General features: G+C 55.4%; 1 long non-coding RNA gene across 4 annotated transcripts in view; it reads left to right on the top strand.

Annotated features, from left to right (window-relative positions):
* LOC121009899 (uncharacterized) overlaps positions 1–26,017 on the top strand; it is a 146,476-nt gene that overhangs the window by 36,293 nt on the left and 84,166 nt on the right. For all 4 annotated transcript variants that reach the window (XR_005780903.1, XR_005780904.1, XR_005780902.1 and 1 more), the window contains exon 2: positions 21,308–21,413. This is a non-coding gene — a long non-coding RNA (uncharacterized LOC121009899). The remainder of the gene's footprint in view (positions 1–21,307; positions 21,414–26,017) is intronic.

The following is a 26,017-nucleotide window of genomic DNA, read 5'->3' as shown; positions in this document are numbered from 1 at the left end:
CGTTCCCTCAATGTCACATGCAGCCTGTGTCTCTGGACTAACAAGCATTACAATGTGGTCAGCTTTGCTTCCTGTTGTTGCTTCTGATGATGGGCGTTTTGGGAAAAGGACAGAGATTTTGAACCAATAGAGAAGGGACTGGAACTTGCTGGGACAGGTGCCCTAGCCCCACAAAGCCCTGCTTTGCAGCGACATGGGGCTGTGGGCTGATAACCGACTAGCTCAGTTGGAGAGGATGAAGCCACTCAGCGTGGATGTGGGATCTCTCTGGGAAGTGCTCACGAGGATAGAGAGAGCATGTTTCCTCGTCACTGATGCCCTTACAAATGTCTCTCCACCTGTCACTCGCACTGCGGACCCTTTGCTTAGGGAACTTGGGACCTGTGGACAGAGCCAAAGCCCAACTAGTGATAGGGATTTCTAGAACTAGTCTACTCTGTGCCATTTATTGCTTTACCCATCCCTTCACTCATTCAGCAAACATGCCATGTTATCTCCTCTGGGTCAGGTTTGTTCCAAGATAGTGGGTACTGAAATGCCTCTGCATCCCCAAAGCCCAGACCACCAGTGCTTGGCACCTGGTAGGAATATATTTTTGAGGAATGGATGGATAGATGGATGAATAGACAGCTGGATGGATGGATGGGTGGATGGATGGATGGACAGGTAGATGGATGGATGGATGGATGGATAGATGGGTGGGTGGATGGATGGATGGATGGATGGATGGATGGAGAAGAGGATGGATGGATGGATGGATGGATGGATGGATGGATGGATGGACGGACGGACAGACAGGTGGATGGATGGGTGGGAAGATAGGTTACCTTCACCCTCCAGGAAGGTAATCTTTACTGTGTCCCCATAAAATCTAAGCAACAATCTCTTTTTATCTTTTTGTTTCTGGAAAGAAGTGGACAGACCACCCAGATGCACAGACCCAGCCTCTCATTCTTACATCCTCTTATATCCTACATTGACTGGGCACCTGCCATGTGTTCAGCATCATGCTGGGTCCCCAGGGTCAAGACTACAAAGGAATATGGTGGTAGGTAGGCCTTTGTCAGAGGGTAGGGATCTTCTGTTCCCATGGCCCTGCCCAGGTGAGGAATCTGAGATCAGAAAAGTTAGGGACTCAGTCAAGGACACCCTCTGTGCTGCCCTGAGAGGCCAGTGTCTGCTCTGGCTGGAGCTCTGAGGTGCCCATGCTGACAAGAGCAGCATAAGGGAAGACGGAGTGTAACTGTGGACAGGCTCCAACCACCTGGATTTGGAGGGAGGAGCGGTGTGAGGGCTGAAGCGCCCAGGGATGGCTCCGAGGGCAATGGGGCTAGTAGACAGCAGGCAGTACCTCCGGTGCCATGGGCTCCCAAGATCAGAGAAGGGGAGAAGGAGTGACCAGCCTTGGTCAGACCAGCAGCTGAGCCCCCTCAGACCCAACCAGCCACTGGGACCACCAGGACCCAGCCTACATCCCTCCCACCCCCGGCCCCAATAACCACCTCGATGACGGTAATAGTGGTGGATAGACTTGACCCTGACTGTGTGGGGGCCACTGAGCCGAGAGTCCATTTCACTGTTGTGTTTGACTCTGCTGAGGGAGGGCCACTAGGGCAGCCCCATCCTACAGGTGAGGGACTGAAGCGTGCAGTGGTCAGAAGGTTTGCCCCATGTCACACACTAGAATCGGCACCTGTGACGGCTTGTCCTCATGGCTTCTGTCCACGGCCATCTCTAGGAACAGCTCCTGCTTGTTGCCCTGGGGGGGGGGGGGGTTAGTCTATAAGGAAGGGTTCCTTGGGGAAGCTGAGACCCTTGCCCCTGAGTGCAGCCACTGAGTGGCGGTCCTGAGCTTGGATCCCTGTAGACTGAATCGCCCCTGCCCTGTGCCGCCTCCTGGTAGCCGCGATCCTGGGCCTGATTCCAGCCTGCTTCCTTTGAGCCTCAGTTTCCCCATCTGCAAAAGGAGTGGGTTCATTGATAGCAGTGGTTCTCACTCCACGGCGGCATCGCCCCCAGGAGCATCCAGCATGGCACGGTGGGGGCGTGGGGGAGCGTGGAATGCTGCACAGGACGCCCCAGCAAAGACAGATCTGGCCCCAGTGTCATCGGTGCCGAGGAGGAGAAGTCCTGACCTAGCGGGCGTCAAGCTTCCAGAAACTAAGTAAATGCCAAAGTTCATCAGAAGTGGAATTCTCCTCCAGGATCTTGAAAAGAAAAAAAAAAAAAAAATCCTCTCTGCTTTTCCCAACGCGGGTCCCAGGAAACCCACTCGCCAGCCTCACACACAGACCCTTGCAAAGCTGCGGCGAGTGCTTGGAGGGTGATTCCGATCCAGACAGGAAAGCGGCTAATTCCCCAGAGCACACCCCGAGTTTCTGACTATTGAACATCTGCACACGCTCGCGACTCCACTCTTCCTGCCGCTCAGCGCCAGGGCAACGACTCCCTTCTTTCATTTGGTTTTCCCCTCCCGGCTGCCCTCAGATGGAAACCTGGTGAACTCTGGCTCCGGCTGCAAGAGCACATTTCTAGAAGGCTGCACGAGCTTCCTTACATATATCGCAGTTCCTGAGGGTGATGTATCACATTACTAATTCCCTTAATTGCATGTCTGGGCTAAAAACAGACTTTCTTAGTTTTCCTAAGAAGTTACATTCTTAATGACATTAAAACACTGTGGTAAATGAAGCTAAATGTTAACTGATGGACTTAAATCATGAATCATGATTCATGTGTTTACCTAAACTTGTTTATCCTTCTTGGTCACTCGTTTTGTAGGTTTTGCCAAAACTGAGAGAGGGATCGTGGTGTCAGATTCAGTATCTGGAAATAACTCAAGAATTCTTGTTTTCTTTCGATTTTTAGCCCCGGCCTGAGTGGATGCTGCAATCATGTAGTAATCAAAGAATTAGAGAGCAAAAAGGCTGCAGGCTGATTCATTTCCCTGGATTTTTGCAGAGGATGGGAGGCCGGCAAAGCTGTAGGGAGAGATGACGTTTTTCCCCTAAGGATGAAGAGCTTAAAACTTGCGTTGTTTGGTTCTTTCCAGTTCAATTTTGAAAAAAAATGGAAAGCGAAGATAGATGGGTGATTTATCGTAAGAGGCAACAGCCACAGAGCACCCACTAGACGCCAGAGGCCCTTCTAAACACGCCGTGTGTATTAGTTCCAAGTTCTTCCCACAGACCCAGAAAGCCAAAGCAGCGCCCTTCCCAGCTGCTGGGATCCAGTGAAGCCAGGCGCCTTCTCCTGGGACCACATGGCTAGTCAGGGGAGACTCTCGACTGGAACCCCAGGAGGCTGGTGCCTGCTTCCTGCCCGGGGATCGAGCTGTGAGGTTCCACAATCACATGCTTTCTTGGGAATGGAAATAGTCCACAACTGAAACTCATCTGTAACAAGCATTATCGCTTGTAAATCCCTCTCCACCAGATAAGTTGTCACGTTGACTTCATGATTTTTTTTTTTTTCCTCTCTGTGGGTTGAAAGTGCTATCTTTTGGTCTGTCTCCATTTCTCTCTGTCTCTGCCTCTCTCTCCTGGTCAGCCACATTTTATTTGTAGATAATTTATTTTTTTTAGTAAATAACGCATCGTCAAAATTATCCAACAGGACCCTTCAGACCTGCGCATTTGATTCTTTGTACATTTTATCAAAAAAGAAAGCCCATAGACAAATACTGGGCTCTAGCGAATTGATAATCATGCAAAAGAAACTGGGAGGGAGCACGCTAATATCTGCAGTTTACTTTGAAAGGAGGGATGGACGGACGGATGGATGGATGGATGGATGGATGGAGAGATGGATGGATGGATGGATGGATGGATGGATGGATGGATGGTTGGATGGATGGATAGATGGATGGTTGGATAGATGGATGGATGAACAGATGGATGGATGGACGGACGGACGGATGGATAGAAGGATGGATGCATGGATAGGTGGTTGGATGGATGGATGGATGGATGGATGGATGGATGGATGGATGGATGGACAGATGGGTGGATGGATGTATGGATGGACGAACAGATGGACGGATGGATGGACGGATGGAAGGATGGATGCATGGATAGGTGGTTGGATGGATGGATGGATGGGAAACCAAGCACAGCAACATGCTGACTTCAGAGCTGAGAGGGTAGGCACATGGATGTTCACTGTACAACTCTTCAACCTTTATGCATGTTTCCAAATTTTCATCAAAAACATTGAAAAAAAGAGGGGTGCCTAGGTGGTTGGTTCAGCCTCCAACTTCAGCTCAGGTCATGATCTCACAGTTTGTGAGTTCGAGCCCTGCATTGGGCTCTGCGCTGACAGCGTGGAGCCTACACGGGATCCTCTCTCTCCTTCTCTCTCTGCCCTTCCTGCTCTCTCACTCTCTCCCTTAAAATAAACAAACTTAAAAACATAAAGAGTATTGAAAAAATAGAGAACGAATATTCTTGACAGAAATTCAAAAGCCACATGTTAATAGTAAGTGTTCCGCCACTTGACCCTGCCCTCAGTCTCTCAGTGTCTCTGGCCCCTGTGGTTCTGGGTACCCTTCCAGGGGCTTTCAATGCCTATCTCAGCCCATGTGCTCTCTTTCTGCCGATGGTGATGATAAAGTAATAATAACTAATGATTGTACAGCCCGTGCTCTGTGCAAGCACTGTCCTCAACGTTCTACACATACTGATTTGCGAAACCTTCTCCAGAGCCCTGCAGGGTGGGTGCCGTCATCCCCACTTTACAGTTGGACAAAGTGAGGCAAAGAAGGTTAAACAAGGTGCCTGACACCACCCAGCTCCTGGGGGAAGGCGGGGAGCGGGGGGGGGGGAAGCAGACGGCATGCAGACTCTTCCACACTCAGAGGCCCCCACTGAGCGACGTGTCCCAGGGATCACTGCCTTTGTGAATCTGCCTCTTTATTCTGAAGGCCGCACCTGTCCTTTTCGGGATAGATCCCAGTTCACTGACTCACCCCCCGTGCATGAACGTCTAGGTTGTGTCCAGGCTTCTGCTCCCGCATGCAGTGCCTGCAGGCTTCTGAAAGTGCACGCGCCCTCTCGTGGTGGGGCAAACCCCCAAAGAGTGGAATTGCAGGGTCCCGGAGAAAGTGCACGCGAAATTTTGGTAGTGACCATCGTGTGTCTTTCCAAACAGCTTGTCCTGCATCCGCTGCAGCCAGCTACATGTGAGAGCCCCTGACCCTCACTCCAGCACACACACTGCTCATTTAGTCCACGGCGCAGCACTGCACCCAGGTGAACGGTGCCCCCCCCCCCAGGTTGTGTAGGGCGCAGCATGCGTGGTCACACCTAGCGCCCCTGAGATACTGGAAAAACAGCCTCACTGTGGTTAGAATTTGGTTTTCCTTCACTGAAGATGAGCTAAAGCATTGTTTTATAGATTGAGACTCCTTTCTACACCCTTTCCTTTAACTAAAACATTTTCCCCCCCAAACTGTGGCTGTAGGTGTTGGTTGACACACAGGCTTATCCTTCTCCCCCAGTGTGCTCCCAGAAGGTAGATGAGAAAACATTTATTTTACTGCTCCGAAGGAAGAAACAAACCATAAAAGGAGACAGGGTATATGACAAAGAAAAGAAACCTGGCTTGTGGAAGCCTGCGAGATCCCTGGGCCGAATCACCCACTTGAATCTCATTCCGGTCAAACCCCATTCCAACACGTGTGCGTGCGTGCGTGCGCGAATGCACACGGACTCCGCGTGTGTTTCAGACGTGGACTTACGAGGACAAAGAATAAGTAAGAAAGGAAAGAGAGGTGGGCAGCGTGCCGGGAAACCCCGCAGGGGGATCTCAGAGTTATCGTGAGGGTCTTTGCCGCTGTGTCCTGAATATCTAGAACATTCCAACCCAGGGTGCTCTCAGAGAGGAAGTGGCGGGTTCTCCTGTGCCCTGCACGCCCCGTGCCCTCTGACTAATTCACTGGTATTTATGAGAAGAACACAGCTTAGCGGTCTCTTTCTGATCTAACGCATTTGGAACGTAACTTAGGACAGTATTCCGTGTTTTCTTGCGAAACCGTTCCCGGGTCCCCGTGCCCTGAAAGCTCGCCGTTCTTGGGGACTCTCGGGCAGCTCCTGAGCCCGCCTGTCAGGGAGGGACGGTCCGCAGGTCTGGGGTAGGAAAACCAGTCTCGTTTCGGTTTGGGTTTTTTTTTTTTTTTTTTTTTTAATTGTGATGAAATTGCAAACTTACATCCTGAGACTCAAATTAAATGGAGGGAAGGTCTGACGTCGTGGGTGGTCTTCCTCAGGCGCTTGGAAGGAGGGGTGGGGTGGAGCGGGAGAGCGCGTTTAGCAACGTTTCCAATAGGGTAATGACAGCAATAATGATAGCTGTCCCACTTGGGAAGGGGAAATCACACAAGCCTACACGGCGACAAAAATAAACAAGCATGCAACGCTGGCCAAGGGGCCCGGGGTCCGTTCTGAACTTGAAAAACATCAAAGCGAAGCCAGTTATCAGGCCGGCCAGGCTCCAGGCTCCGCCGCGTCCTGCCCGGCACTTTTTATCGGCCTTGGACGGGCTCGGAGGACGGCCGCCCGGCGCAGCTGTGGGAAGGACGACCCGCAGACGGAGGGGAAGACGCCGAGGTTGAACAGGGGTGCCCGGGACCCCGTGCATCCAGATGCCCTCCGTGCCGCCCCTCGGGGTGCAGCAGGGACAGCAGGAGCCAGACTGCGGCCCCCGGGGCCTCAAGACCCCGAGCGTGAGCCCAGCCCTGGGCCCCGCTTCCCCGTCCGCGCAAACGGGGGGTCCTGAGGACGGAACGCACCCGATGCTCAGCCGGTAAAGGCGTTTGAGTCTCTGTCACGTGCCAGGCAAAGGCCTTAAGAGGCTCTTGGAGAAATCAGGTTAGAATACAAATTCCAGAGAAATCAGATTAGCAGCTTCCCGGTGCTGAGGGAAACGTGCCGTGCCACGACCGCGTGCGGAGGCGGCACGACCCACGTCACGCACACCCGTGAGCTCACACGCGCGCACGACCACAGGTAGATCTGACAGAGATGTGAGTGACCAGGTGGGTGGCGTCCGCATTGAGACGCCGCTGGCACCTTCGGACGGCCCTTTTGCGAAACGTTACCCCTGGGGGATCCGCCTCCCTGGACCCGCTCGTACGACTAGGGGCGACTCTGCCATGATCTCAGCAGGAATTCCAGGAAAAGGAAGACGAAGCCCCTGGGCTCCCCGAGCCCGTGTTCCGGCGGGGAGTGTCTCCTCCGGGGTGTAAACTGGGCGCGGAACCCCACCTTCCAGCAGGCGTCAGGGGCGTGGACAGCGGGTAACCGGTAATAGCCCGGTTAGGGACACGGGATCAGTCCGGGTCTCGCTGGGCTGGAAATAAACAGCCGTTCGAACTGGGTTTTAAATTGAAGGCGTTTGGGGGCACCTGGCTGGCTCAGTCGGTGAAGCATCCGGCTCTTGATTTCGGCTCAGGTCACGATCTCACGGTTCATGGGTTTGAGCCCCACGTCGGGCTCTATTGCTGACAGCGCGAAGCCTGCTTGGGATTCTCTCTGGCTGGCTGTCTCAAAATAAACAAATAACATAAATTGAAGGGGCTTTAACAACAGCAACATTTGCAAGGTGTGGGCAAGGTCTGTGGACCGGGGGGAGGGATGGGAGGCAGCAGCAGGGGACTGTAGGGATGAGGGGACACAGGTGACATCATGGCAGGGTGTCCACATGGAGAGGACCCCAACGGGAGCTGTGACCTCAGGTAGGGGACACCGCCCGCCAGGTGGAGGTGGCCCAGCGGGGAGGGAGCAGAGAGCACCCAGCCTCCCTCCCCTCACTGTCCTGTGGTCCACGGAGCCCCCGCTGCCAGCTCCAGCCGGGAGCACAGGCCAGGGTGGGACGATGGAGTCCAGGCAGGTCGGCCGCCAAGGAAGGGAGGACTGAATCGGGAGGGGCGCGAAGAAGATGGTCGGCAGGACACCCATCCATCGGGATGATCTAAATTAAGACGCAGAGACGGGCGTGGGCATCTACTTGAGCATCGCGTCCTGGGGCCCCAGTGAGGGGGAGCACGCTGGGCAGCTGGGAAGACAAGGGCTTGGGGCGCTCGCGGTGGGGGTGGGGGTCTCCGGGTGTGAGTCAGAGGAGCGGACCCCTCCCGGGAGTCACCGGGCTGCCTGCGGCTGAGGTCCGGGCTTTGCTGGCAGTTCGCTGCCCCACAGGTCACTTTGAGGACCAGAGCAATGCTTCTCGCTCCCTGGGGCCCCAAGGCTCCGGTTGCCGCTGTAAAGGCACTGGGGCCACGGCCGTGAGCAGCACGCACACACACAGAGCCTCGCCCGGCTTACAGCAGGCGGGGGAGAGCTCACGAAGCTGGCACAAAACAAAGCAGAGAGGAAGTTGGAGGGAGCTGCCAAAAATAATTGCCTCCAACCAGGTGATTAGAGCAACAACAACTTATTGTCTCCCGGTTTGGGAGGCCAGAAGGCCCCAACTCACGGTGTCACAGGGCCTCGCTCCAAAGGCTGGAGGGGAGGATCCTTCCCGCCTCTTCCAGGTCTTAGGGGCCCAGGCGTCCCTCAGCTTGTGACCGAGTCCCTCCTCTTCTGTCCCTGTCCTCTACAGCCTCTCCTCCCCTCTGGTCTAGGGAGAGGATTCAGGGTGGTCTCCTCCGCAATTCTTAACCTAATCACGTCTGCAAAGACCCTTTCTCCAAACAAGGCCCCATCCACAGGGGGCCGGGTTTCGACGGTTGACGAAACACGTGGGGGTACCCCCCACCCCCCCCCCCCCCCGCCACCACCACCACCACCACGGTGGTTATAGGGAATGGGGAGCTTGGCGGAGCGGAGGAGGGAGAGAGACCATCTGGGCAGGGAGAGGCGAGGGGAGGCATCGGTGGGGTGCACCACCATCAGCCCTGTGAAGGAGCAAACCCTGAGGGCGGGGGCCAGGCCCGAGGTGAGGTGCTGCCCTCGGTCCTGTCCCCGCCTCTCACGGCCTCTCAGCCTTCTGCCCCGTTTTGCACCGTGGCTGGTTTTGATTGTCTACGCTGTGTTTACTCGTCGGATTGATTACCTCGTGTTGTATAACCTGGGCCGCCACAAGCCGCCATCTGTATTTTACAACATCCAGAAAGCCCAGGCCGGCCTCAGGTGTTGAGTCGGGAGCCTGGGTCTGTGGGAGGAAGAACTTGGCAGGCGGGGCTGCATAACCCCGGGGGCCCAGGGCCGAAAGGAAGCACCAGGCCCCTCCCCGCTCAACAGCGATGAATTTCAAGACAGTGACACTGGGCGTTAAACCCAGAGGGACTCTTGCGACAGGGACGCCCGCTGAGTGGCAAAGGGTTAGAGAATCACCCGAGTTGATCCAAAAACAAACACAAAACCCAGACTGATCCCGGGTCCCACCCAGACCAGTGAGATCAGAACGTCTGGGCGGCCCGGTAGCAGCATGTCTTAAGGCTCCCGGGGGTCTCTTCCTCAAAGGGAACCCGTCGTCTCCCACAAAGGCCTGCTTCTCCCTGGGAGGCAGTCTGCGGAGCTGCTGAGGCGAGGCGGCGCTCACCGGCCACTCTGTGCGTGCTGGAGGTGGAACTTTGGCCACACACCTCGGTGCCCTGGGACAGCCAGGGCTGGGAGCTCAGGGGGCAGGTGAGGGCGTTGCAGCGGTTAACGGAGGCGACATTCTTCAGACGCGCCTGCTCCTGACGGCTCCCGGGGGGCCCTGTCAGTGTTGGCTGTCCTTACCAGGCACCCTGGGCCAGCACAGCGCCCGCACGGCACGGTGTCCTGCAAATTCTTGTGAGCGTCCAAGTCCGGGGTACGAGAAGGGAGGAACGCCGTTGTCCGAGGCGTGCGGCATCCCTGGGGTCTTTTCCTGACTCCCCATTTGGGCTTCCTGCTAACAGCAAGGACCAGCTTGAGCCTTTGCCTAAACTAAACAGCCCCCCTCTCCAGCTCCCACCCCACGAAAATATACCCTACACACACACAGCCTACACACACGCACGCACACACACACACGTTCATCTTCTTGGCTGTTCACACTTCTCCTTTTACAGTTCCTCCTGTCCTGATCCTAAGACTCCCTTGATTTTGCTCCGGGCCCAAAGCAGAGCACTGAAGGCACACACCTTCTCTTGCTGCAGTGGGTCAGCGGTGGCTGAGGGTCAGCTCAACACTGGGCTCCCACCAAGCTGGGACCCCCAGGGAGGCACAGAAGAGTCAGAGATACGGATGGAGTCCACCCTGCCAGGAGCCAGAAATGTGATTTAGAGGAAGGGGCCGTGGTCTGTGTAGTCAAGGAGAAGGGGCATGTGGTCTAGAGGTGGACGGTCTGGCTTCAGGACCCGGGCACCACCATTCACCGGGAGCGTGAACCCGGGCAGTTACTTAACCCTTGCTCTGCGTGGCTTCCTCATCTGTAACCTGGGGACGGTGCGAGTGCCTTCCTGTCTCTGGCTGTCGGGAGGACGGGATTAATGTTAATATTAATGAAGATGGACAGGGGTGCCTGGGTGGCTCGGCTGCTTACGTGTCCGACTTCGGGTCAGGTCATGATCTCACGGTCCGTGGGTTTGAGCCCCGCGTCCGGCTCTGTGCTGACGGCTCAGAGCCTGGAGCCTGCTTCGGATTCTGTGTTTCCTTCTCTCTCTGCTCCTACCCCGCTCATGCTCTGTCCTACTCTGTCTCTCAAAAATAAATAAATGGCATAAAAAATTTTTTTAATAAAAATTTAAAAATAATAAAGATGCACAGGTCCAGGAATTTAGTAGATGTTCAGCGAAGCTTTTCCGGGCCCCTGAAGTTGCTTACGGTCTAATAGGAACAGGATGCCCGCGGAGGACCGAGTAAGTTGGGGTGAATCTAGGGGAAGGGTCGGGTGGGGATTTCAGACACTCGGTGTCATGGAACCTCAGAGAAGTCAGAGCCCCCCTTCTCATCCCAACTGTGGTGAGTGATTCGTTTTCCCTTTACCACCCTGAAAGCAGAATTATATTACAATTCCAATATATCGCGTTTATTTTTGAAAATTTACATATTCCTCAACTAACGCCATTTGTTACAGGAAAATTGGAACGTACAGATAAAAAAAAAAAAAAAAAGAGGAGGCCAAAAACCCACCGTGCTCCACCAGCCGGAGATGACAGTGAACATTTTGGTCAATGTCCATCCAGGTTTTCTTACTGAAAACACAGAAATGGGATCGCCGGCCTTCTCACCCACTCGCCTGGCTTCCACCCTCCCCCGGTCACTGACCACCACCCCCACCCCCGCCTTGTCCAGGTCACCATTTACCTCGAGGTGACGATTTCTGCGGCCACTTGGCTGATTTCACAGCCACCCGATTGTGATGACACTGCAGTGAGCATCCTTCTCGCTAAAATTTGCATCTTCTTTATATGCAAACAGATTTTTAAGTTAACCCCGCCCCCAAACGTATCAAACCCTAAAGCTGTGGAACTAGCAAGGACCTACCTGATCCCCACCTCTGCACCGTCTCCCCCCTCGGGAAGCCAGTGCCCCATCAGGACAGACTGGTGATATGGCAGACAGCACCCCCCCCCCCCACCCGGGGTGGGACTCCTCTTGCCCAGGAAATAGGATGGTTCTAGACACACTCTGCACAGCCACACGTGGCTACTGAGCCCTGGCAGTGTGGCTGGTCTGAACTGAGATGTGCTGCCATATTTTGAAGAGTTAGTATAAAGGAACTTTAAATATCTCCATCTTCACATTAACTGCAGGATAACGCGTTGGATATATTGGGTTAAGGTATTTTAAAATCAGTTCCGCCTGTTTCTTTCTACATCTTTTTTAACGCGGTCGCTAGAAAATTTCAAATTACATATGTGGCTTGAGTTATATTTGCATTGGACGCCGCTGGCCAAAACACGCCCCTTTTCACACCCGCGAAATTATTTATGCCTGTCAACGAACGTTGTGTTTGTTTCATTTCACCACCCTGGCAGGTGAAAATTGCTCGTCTTCGTCTTGTAGATAAAAATGGGTCCCTTGGGGCACGTGGGTGGCTCGGTTGGTTAAGCGTCGACTCTTGATTTGGGCTCAGGCCACGATCCCAGGGTTGTGGGACCGAGCCCGGCTCAGCGTGGGCCCTGCTTAAGATTCTCTCTCCCCCCACCCCGTCCCCCTCCTCTGCTACCCCTCTCTCTCTCTCTCTCTCTCTCTCTCTCTCTCTCTCTCTCTCTCTCAAATACAGAGATAAAACTGAAAGAAATGTACCCCTTGGAGAGATGTGAGATTTGCCCGAGATCACAGCGTGCTGAAAAGAGCGTGCTCTAGAACCGGACCTCCGTGCAAGGCCAGGGCGTGTGCCCCGCGCTCCTTGGAAGCCCACCTGCCTGGACTGCGGGTCCAGACTCCCATCCTGCTCGCTCTGGGCCTGCGAGGCTTTGCGCCACACTCAGCCCTGCGTCCCTGAGGGAGTCTGGACTTCCGGGGGACTCGGCTCTGATCCCGTAGGCCTCAGGGAGCCAGGACAACTGGGGAGAGAGAACTGAGCCCTCCCTGCTCTGCAGCTCTGCCCTCCCCTGCCCTCCCCTGCCCTGCAGCCCTGCAGCACTGCCCTCCACTGCCCTTCCCTGCCCTGCAGCCCTGCAGCACTGCCCTCCCCTGCCCTGCAGCCCTGCAGCACTGCCCTCCCCTGCCCCCCCCTGCCCTCCCCTGCCCCACCCCTCCCCACCCCTGCCCTCCCCTGCCGTGCAGCCCTGCAGCCCTGCAGCTGCCCCCTCCCCTTCACCACCAAGAAGAACACAGAGCAGAAGGGAGGGTGCCACACTGTCTTGCTAGGTCCTGTTCCCGCTAGGGTGACTGTTGACAGGAACATGTCACCCGAGAAGACAGATGCTGGCCTGGTCCTCAGGCCTCAGTGCCAGAGGCAGCCCTGGGAGGCCTCTTCTCTGTAAATTACTGCATTTATTTAGCCCTTGAAGGTTTTATACGGAGACTGCTAGGCCACAGAGGTGGGGCATCCGGTCCCCCCTGACGGCCACACCATCCTCTCTGTCACAGGGACACTGGAACCAGCCTGGCTCAGACCCACCCCCTCTGGCCATTTCTGTATGTATTAGAGGCACTTGTCAGTCGTGCTCAGATGTGGTTCTAATCGTCTGTTTTGCATTATCGATGGCAACGTAGTGAGTTGGTGAAACCGCACAGGCTCGGGGGTCCCTCGGTCGGCCTCTGACGGCCCCCCACGCGCCTCCTGGATGGGACCTCATGGCTCGTCATTACGAGGCGCCACCACACGCCTGTCACGGGGCTTGGGGCAGCCAGTCAACTAGACGTAGCTGCGTCGTTTCCTAAGGGAGGAAACTGAGGCGGGAGGGGCGGAGGCATAGCCAGGAGGTGGAGGCATCAGAACATTAAGGGGGCTGTGGCCTGCCAAGGGTCTCAAATAGACCGCCGGCCAGGTGACAGCACGGGAGTGCCACACTGGGATTGTTACGTGGACCAAGAAGGCAGGACGGCGTCTCGGGAAGATGCTGTTGGAATAAGCCGTTATCTCTCCCTCTGTACACAGATCGGACCCCCCCTGCCCTGCTGGTGGGGACGTGGAAGGGGCGGTGCTGTGGAAAACCGTCCGACAGCTCCTCAGAAAGTTAAATCCGGAGTGTCCGTCAGATCCGCAATCCCACTGCTGCGGACGTAACCCAAAGCTGCGAACAGTGCAAGTGTCCGTCAGCGGGAGACTGGATGGACAGACCGCGGTCCGTCCAGGCGGTGGCCTATCGCCCAGCCGTACGAGCCCCGGGCACGGCAGGCAGCAGCTGGGAATGGTGATGCGGGGGGCAGGGAGACACAAAGGCTGGCAAGCTGTGGGGCTCCGCTCCTGTGAAATATCCCAAAGAGGCAAGTGAGGGAGACGGAGGGCGGATGTGCGGTTCCAGGCCGGCCTACGGAGAACGGGGAGTGCGAACGGGCCTGGTGTCTTTGGGGACGACAGAGATGTCGGGGGACCACACAGAGGTGGCGACTGCACGATGCCGTGAATGCGCCGAATGTCATGGGTTCGGACCCTTCAAAGGGTCCATTTCTTGTGTTTGCTTTTTAAAAGGGGCAGGCTCCTTACGGCAAGCTTCTTTCAGCCACAGGGGGTGAGTTTGCAAGCCATCCTTCCCACCCACAATCTCACGAGAAGTCTCTGTGCCCCCTTCCTCCGGCTCCAGTTTCCCCGGGGCTGGCCTCTCCAGCAAATTCCCCACAGGCAGCCACGAATGACAGCTGTTCAGAGGGGTGGCCCCTGTCCCCATGCCTGAGCTCTGCAAAGGGAATTGATGCTCTCACAGACGGAGAGCCGGCTCCTCCGTTCCCATAACACCCCGCAGTTGCTGTCTCCCAGTGTGGTAGCTAATGGACCAGATGAAGGTGTTTAGAAGTGAAGTCATCTCAGAACCACAGTGGTGACTCCAAGTCCTGGCTCCTTAAATTAGCAAAAACAAAAAGCAAAAAAACAAGGCAAAGGCCTGAACACCAAGGTGGAAAGATACAGGCGCTCGTGGGCACAGCTGGGGGACGGGTCCGTGAATTTACAGCCTCTCCACGCGGTGACTTGTCAGTGTACACACAGGAGCTTAGAAGCGTCCACACCCTCTGAGCTGTGGCTCCCGCACCGGGAAGTTACCGCAGGAAACAAACACGCGACTCGCGTCCAAGGATTTGCATCCGCATCCTCGTGTACGAAGGTGCCCGTCCAGGAGCAGCCCCCACGTCGGTCAGGAGTAGGACGGGCTGCGTCCTGTCTTGGCTTTCCTGCTCACTCTGCAGAAGCATCTTCTTTGTTGTCCACAACAGGGTTCGGTTTTTCAGTTTTAAAACATACGTGTTCCGGGGCGCCTGGGCGGCTCAGTCAGTTGAGCGTCCGACTTGGGCTCAGGTCCCGATCTCGCGGTTCTGGGGTTCGAGCCCCGCATCGGGCTCTGTGCCGACGGCTCGGAGCCTGGAGCCTGTTTCAGATTCTGTGTCTCCCTCTCTCTCTGCCCCTCCCCCACTCGTGCTCTGTCTCTCTCTCTCTCTCTCTCTCAAAAATAAATAAACGATGGGGCGCCTGGGTGGCACAGTCGGTTAAGTGTCCGACTTCAGCCAAGTCACGATCTCGCGGTCCATGAGTTCGGGCCCCGCGTCGGGCTCTGGGCTGATGGCTCAGAGCCTAGAGCCTGTTTCTGATTCTGTGTCTCCCTCTCTCTCTGCCCCTCCCCCATTCATGCTCTGTCTCTCTCTGTCCCAGGGATAAATAAACGTTGAAAGAAAAAAAAAAAAACTAAAAAAAAAAAAATAAACGTTAAAAGACAATTATTTTTAAATATACGTGTTCCCAAATGATATTTTAAAGGAACAGAAACATTTCATGATACAGTGGTTATGGGGAAAACAGGATCTAAAATTATATCATTCTAACTGTGTTATACACATGTACATAAATGGAGAGAAAGAGAGAGAAAATATAGCAAAATGCATAAAGTGGCTAATCCCCAAATGGCAGGGTTATGGATAATCAAGAAATTATTCCTTAAGTGTTTCCCTTTCTTAATCAACTTTCTATACTGAATGTTTTGTTTTGTTTTTTTTTTTAATTTTTTTTTCAACGTTTATGAATGTTTTGTTTTATAATAAACATACGGCACTTACTTTACAATAGGAAGAAATGTGGTGGTTTTCAGATCCCCCACTCGTCAGGAACTGAAATGGCAAATATAAGAAAAGGCACGAGGGGCAAGTACGTCTAGGATTATCGCTTAAGGGGCTGTTGACACTACGAGATCCCATGCCCCGCTTCCTCCTCCAAGGAGGCAGGTGTGGGGTGTGGCGATCCCTCGGGTTTGGTAGGCTTGCTAGGGGGAGACTGGGTCTCAGACCTGGTGCTGAGGAGGGCGGCCTCCCCTGTGAACCGGAGGAACCCGCGGCCCCCCAGTCCCAGCAGGGCTCTGGGGCCCAGGCCCAGAACAATGGAAGGTGTTAAATGTCTGTTATTCCAAGCGAGACGAATTAGCCGACTTCAGGGTACTTAAGACCCGTGCCACCCTCCAGAAAGCCCTCCTCCTTCAAGTGCCGCAAAGCAACCCTCTTATTGGCGATGCTCTAACTGTTGAAAGATCACAGGCCCTTTATAGGGCCTGACAAACCCCAGAGACCCCGGAGGGAGGGCGGCAGTGAGACTCCCAGAACGGTCAGGTCAGCGACACAGGCTGGAGGGGCAGGGGCAAGCTTCCCCGGGTGGGAGAGGGAGCACAGCCCCAGCCACCGTGCTGAGACCCCCCCCCTGGACACCAAGGGCCGGACTCTCGACAGGTCTCGGGTTGCCCTGATCTCACCACACCCTGCAGGTCGGGAGTACTGAGCCCAGTTTATAGGTGTTTTTAAAAGGGAGCTCATGTGGCCCCGTGAGGAAGCATCATTCACTCACCCATCTGTTCAAAACTATGTACTAAGGCCGGACGTGACAGGCCCTGTTCTCCACGCAGGGGATACGGCAGCGAACGCCACGGGCAAATCTCTGACCTCCCGCAACTTGCGTCTCTGGGGGAGAGTAACCAGACCCGCAAGCGTCAGGTCATGTTAAGGGAAAAAGGAGGGCAGGGCGAGGGGTACCGAGTGGAGGGCCATGGGGTCTGAGCAGACGCCTCACTTTCCTGGGAGCCCTGCTCCCCTTTGGCCTGAATAACACGGTCGGCTGCGCTGATGTCACATCCCGGTTGTGACCTCATGCCGAAGCTATGCAGGGCGTCACCACTGAGGGAAACTGGCCGGAAGGTATACAGGGATCTTCCCAAATTATTCCTTACAACTGTGTGTGTGTGTGTGTAATGATCCCCAAATTAAAAGTGTTTTAAAAACCAAATAATGATCAACCTCCCCCCCCCCCCCCAGTAATAATCTTAGCTCCCATCTGTCAAGTGTATGGAGAGACTATAGAGGCTGACGGCCCTCAGCCAGACCGCCTGGGTTCCAATGTCCGCTCCACGTGTGGGTAAACTCCTAACTGCTCCGTGCCTCAGTATTTGCATCTGAAAAATGCGTCCTAGGTGGTCCCTACCTCCTCTGGTTGGTGCCAGGATGAGCTATTTCTGGGCCGGTGCCCCATTTGGGCTGTTTGTTTCTTATTGTTGTGACTCTGCGGAAGGTTCTGGAAGGCTCTGGGCTGGCCCTTTACAAGCATGGATCATTGCCTCACGTAATTCTCACAGCCACACTTCAGAGGCAGGAGGAGCCCCCTTTTACAGCCTGGAGATGGGAGGGGGGGTCCCAGAGCTGAGGTCAGGTGGGCAGGGCTTAGAGGGCATAGGGGAGGCTCCTGGGCCTACCGAGTAGAGGGGAGGCCTGGCCTCTGGGGTCAGAGGCTGCGGGAGGCAGTTTGGCCGGGCCCTGGCTCTGCAGAAGCCACAGCCTCATGGAGAAGCAGGGACAGGGCTGGCTCCCATCTCCTCGTAGGGAGGGGCCGCGTGCCCTCCCACCACTCGCACGGAGGCCGGAGCCGTGTCAGAGGGGCGGGGGGTCCGATGGGCCAGCCAGAGCTCCTGCCTCCTTCCCGAGCCTGCCTCACTCTCTTTCTGTGTCAAGCCCCGAGGTTTGTCTCGGCAAAGAGAGGCTTGGCATTTCTAGAAAGGGTTCTTCCTTCCCTGAGAACAAACAGACCCCAGCCCGTCACCAGCCCCACGGGAGGCCCAACGGAGGAGGAAGGTGGTCGCGCGTTCCTGCCTGTGGAGGGCAGGCTGCGCGTGTGCGGGGCCACCCCAGCTGAGCCCCACCTTGTGGGGCAGCGAACGGAGGCCCTCAGAGGCAAGAGCGCCCCACGGAGAGGAGCAGAGCTGGTGGGGCCAACCTGCTGCTTTGACACCGTCCGAGGGGTTCTCCGAGATAACATTCCATCTTCGGCTGCGGCGCCCGCCTCTCTTCCCCGCACTGCCGACGGGGTTCCCACCCCAGCTCTGGCACAAACTACCTGTGTGCTTCAGGGCAGTCACCTCCACTTACCCCATCTGCGAAATGGGCACAAAGTAACACGCGCCCCATAGGGTGTTGCCATGAATGAGGCCGCGTGAGGCTCCCCGACGGTGTCTGGACTTCTCGATACTCTACGTGAAGTCTCATGAAGGAGGCTTGCGATTTACAAGGGGCCAACGGAACATGAGGGTTACTTAGCACAGGTAACTGGGCTGTACGTTCCAGTTCATCAAGATTTGCTTTTTTTTTTTTCCCAGAAGAATTTAAAATTTTGTTTTTATTTTGTCCTGCTACCTTTACCAAGGAAGAGGGAGCCACGCGAAGATTCGAGAGAGCTTTGTGGAAGTCCCACTCTGGGCTCAGAACCTGTCTGTTCTTTCAGTTTGGACGCTAGGCCCTGGGCCAGGAGCGGGGTGTGCAAGTTAACGAGGGGTCGCCCAGATGCCCAGCCCGGTGTGCACGCCACGGGCATCCTTACCGATGCTGCATCCCCGGACCAGGGCTGGCCCACCATGCACACAGCGTCTCCAGTGCGCGAGTTACCAACAGCCAAGCCTCTGCCGTGTCCAGTTAGACAAGAGGAAGCTCACAGAAGAAGTCTGCACCTGGAAGTTTAGGGTCAGGACAGCGGTCTCAGTCCCTGACTGTTCACGGAACCCCTGGGAGCCAGTAAAAACATTGGTGGGGACCCCCGCCCAGCCTAAGGCCTCCCCGATCTCTGGGGGTGGTGCCAGGCTTCCGCACCGTCAAAGCTTTCTGGGGGACCATCAGGGACAGTCAGGGTTGAGAGCCGCCAGGGGGCGGGGTGGGAGGCTTAGGGTGGGAGCAGCAGGGGACGAGCTGCTGCCAGACGGTGAAGGGGAGGGTGATGCGGGGTCCCCCTGCCCCTAGTGGACTTTCCTCCTTCTGCTCCTCACCACACGTCCCTGACCCCACAGCTTTCTTCTCCTCTCCCGCCCGGCCCATCCATCACCCCCTCCCCCCGCCGTGTCCCAGGCCGGTCACACGTCCAGTCTTGCAGATGGTGCCTCTCCAGACCCCCGGGCTTCCTGCTTTGACGCTCAGGGGGTGGAGGGGCTGCCTCTGCCCTGCTGGGAGCGACGGCCAGGCTCCCCAGCCGCTCTCACTGACCCAACCGGAGTGGCACGTGGGGTTCTTCCACAGCAGCCCTGCTCCAACGCTGGCCTCGGTCCCCTGGGCCCCTGCCCGTCCACCCAGAGTCCAGGCCACCCTCTGAGCACCTCCCCACCAACGCATTCCCAGCTGTCCCGTCCCCTCTGGCCTGACGAGGGCTCCGGAAAGCTGAGCACAGAAGCCGCTGTCGGGCTGCCCGCCGTCCTGCCCTGAGGCTCCGTGGCCGTCGCCGGGGCCACCGTCCCTGCGGGCAGCATGCACAGGTGTCCGCTAAGAAGGGGGCAGCGGCACCTGTCCGGGAACAGGCACGGCAGCCGGGGGTGCCGGACCGCTCCCACGGTCTCCGCACCAAGGCTTTGCTGCCGCATTGCCGGACGTTTTCCCTCACCGCCTACGCTGCTGCCCAGGGTGACTTAACGGGAAGGGTCAGGCCGTGGGTCTGAGCCGAAAAGTAGACGGCCCGTCTGTCCGTGTTGGGGATAAAGGGAATCAGATTTCCTGAGGAAGGGCCCTGGGCGACATGGGGTTTTTAGGAAGGGAATCCATAGGGTCTGACGATGCACGTGACTGCATCTCAGGCAGATGAATCAGACGGGGGCTGTGGGTCCCGGGTGCCCCGTCCGATCCGTGTCTAGTCCATTGACAACGAAAACCCTTAAGTGAATATAAAGATCACTTTGGGGGTGAGGGAAGAAAGACAAGGCGTAACTCCCCTGCCCAGGCGCACGGGAGGGACTCAGCCTGCTCTCTGAGGTCCGGCTTCGAGCTGGTTCTGGGTGTTCCTTCCCGCGGGTCTGGAGACTTTAACGAGCTAGACAGTGGTCGCTGAGAAGTGCAAAGACTCTCAGCGAGGGGGACGAGCCTCAGCGCGTCACCAGCCCCCACCCTTCTTACAGAAGGAGAAAACGTGGCCCGGAGAGAAAGACGCGCCCGTGGTCACACACACCCAACTCCCCTCCCGACCCTCTGCGGAGACCCCCGACCCGGCTCTGAATTGGCCGGCACACGCACACAGACCTGGCGTCTGTCATGAGCGAGCAAATGTGGGGAAGGGGCGGGATCTTATATTCCCAATGATTTTTTTTTTTTCATTTGAACGTAGACATCTGGCGTCCTCTAAATACATCAGAAAAACGTAAATCGTGTAAAACCCATCAGAGAGTGGTTTTAGGTTTGGCGGGAGCACGGGTCAGCGGCTGCCCGCTGCACCGTGGTGGGAAAACGTGGCTGTGCACACGGGTGATCTCGCCCGTGGCCCGTCACCCCCGTCACCAAGGTGGCCAGGCTACACTTTGTCTGATGCATCCACGTGAAAACGTGGGCCAGCGGCCTCACGCGCATTGTGTTGCATTAACCGTTTCAACAGCTACCTAAAACCTTTCCTGCTTTCGTTTTAGGACGACCGGGCGGCGGGCAGGGGAGGGGGGTGGGGACACCAATTCGTGGAGGAACAGCGTGCTTCTGTCTGAAGAACACAAATCCCGGGCACACCAATTAAGCCTCAAGACATGCACCCAGCCAGATTTCTAGTCCCACGTCTAAAACCCTCCTCAAAAGACATTTTCTGTTTGAGACATATTAAACAAGCTTTATTTAATAATGCTCGACTTGACTTATCCAGTTTAAATATTTGCTCTGATCAGCAACCATCTGATCCTGGCTTCCTTCGTTCCTGGCTGAGGAATAATTTCTCCGGGTTATTTTTCTTTGGTGCAAAGTTGATCCCAGAGGCAGGGGAACTGCTCTCGGGTTCCCTCCGCGTCTCTGGTTCCGGGCCGTGGGGAGAAAGGAACAGAGCCATAAAGAGCCTACGCCCCAGGCCGCTTTTACAAAGCGGACAACTGTGCCGTTGACGGAGGAACATGTCGTTTAAAAGACTCCCCCTAAGCAGATAATTATAAGGAGAGATTTCTCTTCTTAAAGGAGAGCATCAGAATGTAAGGAGGTGACCTTTCGGGCGATGTATTCTGTCCTCCGCCGTCCGCTTCTCCCCATTCAGGGATCTTTATAACCATCGCTTACACCAGATGCAGGGTCATCCGTCAAGGGTCGGGGATTCCAGGGTGGCACGGAGAAGATTTAACCTCTTAATTCACTATGTTTTAAAGGAGGGAAGAACACTTGGATTTCTACTAACTGTGGGGACCCTCCACAGAGACGTTTCGGTTATTACTGTGGCTATGATTCAGATTTTATTGTCAAGGTTTAAAACACAAGACTTTTGTTTGTTTGTTTTTTAGGTTTTACCTTTGCACACTGCCTTTGAAAATAGCCACCTTGACGCCCGTGGGCCTGGCCCTCCGTAACGACACAGACCTCTGACTGTGCTCCAGATACCAGCCCAGGGTAAGCCGGCCAGCGGCGAGGGCAGTCGGTTATCTGCGTGGCCTCTGCGAAGGGGCTCTGCTCCCATCCCGGGAGGGGTCTTTCTCGGTGAGAGGGACGTTTGTGATTGCGGGCCAGCGCCTGGTTTATGGACCCCGGCCGGGTGGGAGGGTGCCGCCCGCCAGCCCGCGGCCTGCGCCGGCCTGAAGTGTTTACCGCTGGGGTGATTTACATCGTCCAGGTGTTCGTTTGGGAAATAGCTCAGCTCAGCTGACACGGCGATTGCCCTGCATTTGCAGACTTTGGCATTTCTCTGTTCCTGGCGATCCAGGGCCCAGAGAGACGGTCAAAAAAAAAAAAAAAAAAAAAACTACTGAGCCAAAGTGGGTCGTCTCCTGTGATGGTCACACAGGCCGGCCTAGGAAGCCCCAACCCCATGCCCTGCGTCCTGCCCCACGCGGGAAATTTCCCGGCACGGAGTCTGTGCCCCCTCATCAGAGTAATGTCTTCTTCTGTCCGTTGGCTCTTTGGCCTCTTGGACGCTGCGTAGATGTCGTCACAGGCTTCCTCCCTGCCCTTTTCAGCCCCCCGGTGCTTTGCCAAAGGGCCCCTGAAGCTGTTCTTTTCTTGGGCGAGATTCCGGGACCTTGGGTATGGCAGGCGCATTCTGGAGAGCGAGCCGGGGTTGGTGGGGGTTTGCTCTGCGTGGACCAGCCTCGGCTAGGGTGCTTACACTTTGAGGGACCCACTCGACAGAAGGTTCTGCCGCTTTCCTCGATTTCTGCTCACATTCAGTGCCGGCGCGATTGTTAGTGTTTGTCCCTGGGTTCGTGCCAGGAGGTCCTAACACCCATCCTGGAGCAGCCGTGATTAAAACATGCCCCAAGCAATCAAAATGGCTTTTTTGTTTGCCAAAAAAAAGACGTATTTTGTGTTTAATCCGATCCCTCCCATCCTCATTGAAAGGAGCCTGGACATTGATTACGCGTCTATTTTTACACTTCTACTCCTCTTCTCTGCAGCCACTTCCGATAAGTCTGGTGAAAAAGAAAACACCTGTATTTTTGCCTCATAGAATGTTATATCAATGTATACATTGGGGTGGAGGCAGGCAAGGATGCTCGCAAAGGAGTTGGGAATGATTCTTTGCCTCTGTTTTAATTTTTACAAACACCCTTCTCGCCGATTCAGGGACACTGGGCTGCTTTCAAGAGCTCATTTCAATTTCCTATTTCTCTCTCCCTGACAAAAACGTCTGCAGAAGCCACACTTTTCCTCCTTATACAATCTGCAGACGGAAAACATCGGGTCAAACACAGACGGATAAAGAGTAGGGGCCGTCAGACCCAGGTTTCACAAATGATACAATTCCTTCTGTTTTGAGTCCTACATTTAAAACAGCCTTTTCAGCCAGTGATTCGCACGCTAACAAATTCACCAAAAAAGCAGTCAAACTTCCCCCGTTTGTGCTCCTTTCTCCCGGACTGTAAATACATGAACCTCCCACCGCAGAGAAGTATCGTCATTTTGCCGCACTAAACGGCCACGTTTTCACCAGCAGCGAGACTGTTTGAAGTGATCGGCCCTGGGGCCAGAAAGAGAAAATCCCAGCAATAAAACAAAAATCTTGGTTTCTAAACATCAGGCCGAAATCCTCGCAAGTGACCGTGGACTCCCTGGGAAAATGGTTTTTCTCTGTTACCATTTACAGCCTAGTCTCGAGACGCTCCGTGGAAAATGTCGTGCCGGTTCGAAGAAAAAGATCCCGTGTTTGAAAAGAGCAGCTTTTGCCTTTGCTGCAGATTTCCTAACTGTGTGTCTTTGTAAACCTCTGTCCTGAGTCTAAATAGGATGTCTCCACAGATACACGAAAATGCATGGGACCGCGGTCTGTTGTAAAGAACTGCCTGAGAAAGTTGACTTTCCAAACGCGAACACCACGTTGGCCATTGCCACCCCAAGCACGGTTTCACCAGACGACCAGATTCATTTATTCTAACCTCTCCTGGAACCGTCCCAAAAAAGCAGGTGACTAGTGAACAATTTTGTTTTTTCATTCTCAGTTCCAAGCGGGATAAAACGAACGTCATTCTATGGAGTCTGAACATTAAAATGTAGGAGGGAGTTCGCCAGGATCTGGTAAATGGCTAAACAGATTAGTAGCCTTACTTTTTAACATATAAACATCTGAAACCCGTTTCCTGTTGAAGAAGAAGAAGAAGAAAAAAAAAAAAAAAAAAAAAAGGCTAGGTGGATGACCCCGGGTACTTTTTTTGATTAACAAATGTGAATTGTACATCATGGTGGAAAAAAAAAATGGCCCACGCTTGGTGGTCTTTCTACAGTCTGTATATGGGAGAGAGAGGAAAAAAATACAAAAATAAACGTTACCTTCTCACTTTCGGGGTGGGCAATGCCATTTCTACAGCGGCGTCCCAGGCTCTGGTAAATGTTAAGGCTGTCACCACAGACAGAATCCCCATGGTCTGTGTGCCTCGATAGAGTCCGAAGAAAAACATTCCCTGCATTCCTGCCGGCTGGTCCTATCTCCAGGCCCCGGGCTCAGCCCTGCAGACCCGTGTCACCCTGTCAAGCGGCGTAGGACACGGCTAATCTAAACCTACGCCTTCCCCCCGGCCAGCCCCCGGCGGCAGGGCGAAAACCGGGACCGGTTTGCTGTGAAGGCGCCACACGCAAAGTCGAGGCTCTACCTCGAGGGTAGAGCAGCAGCTGCGATTTGTTCAGCTGAGAAGGGCTTAGAGGTTCTGGCACATTCTGACAAGATAGATTTTATAGGGTTTGCGCTAAAACTTGATATTGGAAGTTGGGATTCCAATTTTGTGTCTCGAACAGTAACAATAGCAGCTGGGACCTTTAAGAAATGTGTTGTATCCCTTGTATTTAAGAGTTACATAATAAAAGCTATTTATGTCAAACCCCTTATAAGGGAAAGATTTAGCCTGGACGTCAATATAACATATAATACTTGGTATATTCAGATAGGGAGAAAATCCGTATCAGCACCGCAAATTATTTTCGGTCTGGAGTACCTGATATGTGGGGCCTTTAAGATTTTAAAGTAAGCTTCTCCTTGCTTTAACTCGCAAATTCACTGAGTGGCGTTCTGGGGGGGGAAGCGCCGGGGGGCGGGGGGGGGAAGCGGGGGAGGGATACTATTTCTTTTCAAAAAAGAAGACAAGTGCCGATGAATCCTTATTTGTTTTTCCACGTCCCTCTGGTGGAAAGACACAAAGGCACGCAAACGCGCTGTCGTTTGCTTTGATTTTTACGATTTCCGCGGCCTGTAACGCAGGCACTCGCCGGCCCCGCGTGCTGATGCCTCCCTGCTTGTCTGGAGGCGGCCGTCGCTTTGGGCAGTGACCGGCGGCCAGAATGTGCTCGTTCCGACCAGCCAGACGGTCAGCCGCTCAGAAGGAGAATCTCTCCGGGGGCTGCAACCCGACCCCGAGGCCTTCCGCAGGCGGATTTCAGCGGGGCTCAGGGTGGCCTCCTGCTGTCCCAGCTACAGCACGCCCGATGGTTTCCGAGCGGGGCGGTCGCACCGCCTCACCGACGGGGCTCTGGCTGACGCTGGCCGCTCGGAAATGACCACGTGGCCCCGCCAGGCGCGCTTGTTAGAAAAGCCCAGCTTCCTTCTTATCTTGTCTGCTCAGACAAAGAGCAGAGCCTGATCGAGAGGAGCAGAGAACCCCAATTAGCGAGGCCCAGAATCTTCCCCCCTCCCGGCACCCGCTCCTGCGGCTCAGCCCCGCCCTCGCTCTCGTCCGACTTTATCAGGCCGGTGTGACCGGGTTAATGAGCAGAGCCCGGCTGGGTGGTGGCGGGAACGGTCATCCGGACAGAGGCCCCGGGGACAAACGAAACCACGGCTCCTCGGGCCCCACTTAAACTCGCCAAAGCCCACGCTCCGTTTCTCGTCCTGAGGCCACAAGTTGAGCGGGGGGGGGGGGGGGCCCCCAGCAGACGAGAGGTTGAACAGGGACACTCCTCAAGCCTCTCCGCTGTCGTGTGTCGGAAGCTTGCGGCTCAGCAGAAGGTATCTTCCTGTCCTTTCCTCCTTCCCTCCGAGCCCCGCGCGGTGCCCTCCCCAGTTTTCCCACGGAAACCGGCACAGGACAGGGCAGGCCTTCGCAGCGTGTGGAGTTGGGCGCTGGCCCCTGGGCGGCCGTCAGGGAGCACGGGGGCCCGTGAAGGGCGTCCGAGGACAGTGTGGGTGCTCAGGACACGAGCGGGCCGGCACACGGGTTCTGGAGACCCGTGCTGTTTATCCACATCGCCCCTCCCCCCCCCCCCCACCGGTGACACCCTCGTCCACCATCATCACCTCCACCACGAGGAAATAGCAGGAAAGGGAGATGCGGCCGCCCCCGCGGAGGAGGCTGCTTGGTCCCCAGTGATGACCGCGTGGCTGACGGCCAGCCGCCTGGAGGCCATGCTGGATGCCAGACGTCGTGCGCCGTTGCATCAGCTTATGGAACAGCTAGCCCGACCCCCACGACAGCCCAGGGGGCAGTTTCTCATTGCCTGCACTTGGCAGAGGCAGAAAGAGGTCAGCCTCCGAAGGCCAGATGGCGGGGCAGGGGCACAGTCACAGGGTCAGGAGC

This window comes from Herpailurus yagouaroundi, unplaced genomic scaffold (genome assembly GCF_014898765.1).
Source record: "Herpailurus yagouaroundi ecotype Mexico unplaced genomic scaffold, PumYag 190, whole genome shotgun sequence".
NCBI lineage: Eukaryota > Metazoa > Chordata > Mammalia > Carnivora > Felidae > Herpailurus > Herpailurus yagouaroundi.
This window is presented reverse-complemented; position numbering and strand designations above follow the sequence as displayed.